The sequence below is a fragment of the Pinus tabuliformis genome, chromosome 5_1 (assembly GCF_031772625.1).
Source record: "Pinus tabuliformis cultivar Carrire ecotype Pingquan chromosome 5_1, CPIR1, whole genome shotgun sequence".
Taxonomy (NCBI): Eukaryota; Viridiplantae; Streptophyta; class Pinopsida; order Pinales; family Pinaceae; genus Pinus; species Pinus tabuliformis.
In genome coordinates, this window is record NC_142305.1 from 396,694,482 (window position 1) to 396,695,767 (window position 1,286).

The window sequence follows — 1,286 nt, forward strand, 5'->3', positions numbered from 1 at the left end:
TCTTTTGTCGTTTTTGAGTTTTTTAGTTTGTTTTTGGATTTATATTTTATGGATTCCCTAGTGTGTGATGGCGAAAATGAAAGTTAAGTATGGATGGTAATGGTGATTTCTACAGTGATTTTTCAAACTTAAAAGTGTTCAAAAAGAAAGCTCTAAAATAACTGTAATGAAATCAATTCTTAAGAGGAAGTAAATGTATCAAACAGTGAACTAATGACAATGGCCCAGTATCCTTACTGCTGTATGAAAAAGAAAGTAAAAACTGAACTTAAAGCAACTCAAAGACTGAAAGCAAAGCAACTAATTCACACTACTTTAACTCTTCTGATCCTTTACCCTTCAACTCAATCTGCCTTATGGGAAGCAATCATGAACAAGTTAAGCAATATGATATCTAAATTGCAGGAAATTAAATTGCATAAAAGAAACTAATTCACACTACTTTAACTCTTCTGATCCTTTACCCTTCAACTCAATCTGCCTTATGGGAAGCAATCATGAACAAGTTAAGCAATATGATATCTAAATTGCAAGAAAGCAAACTAAATCACCCTACAATAAGTAATATTCTGATTCCTTACTAATAGAGTCACTTGACCATAGAAAGAAACCATAAACAAATGAGTAGTATGATGTCTAAGTAGCAGAAAAATAAATAAGCAAAACACAATTTGAAAAATGACAGTGCTGGAATTAAACTTCAAAAAATGAAAATTAGCAGGAAGGACAAGATGATCTCATATGTCAATAGTTATCAAAAAGATGAAAATTTGCCCGGGCTGCCTAAGAAAACCTGTAGAAAAGCACTGATCAGCTGACAGCTATGAAAATGTAAACAGCAATGAATTAAAAACATCAAAACAGCGTGTTATATACAAGCTAATAATTATGAAAGTAGAAACATAATAAAATTAAATGAGAACTATACAAGGCTTTAGTGCGCAGGGGCCCTCTGCCACCTCAGCCAGTCAACGAGCAGTCACAAAAACGAACTCAGGAAAGTAGTCTTCTCATGTATTAAAGCGACAGCAAAACACGTAAAACAGAGTACAGTGGGGTGATAACAACAGTCAAAAATTACATCTCCAAAGCTTTTTTTCACAGGGTTTATCAACGCGTTATTTATAATGAAAAGTGTTGTAACTAACTCCTAAATCCTATGTTGTTAACTGCATTGCCAGAGACACGTAGATCTCCTCAGCCCGAGATCTAGCGTAATGGTCATCATGTCCATTAAATCCTCGGAGTGGTAGCTGCTGGATTCAGGTTACGGGGTTGATCTCCAG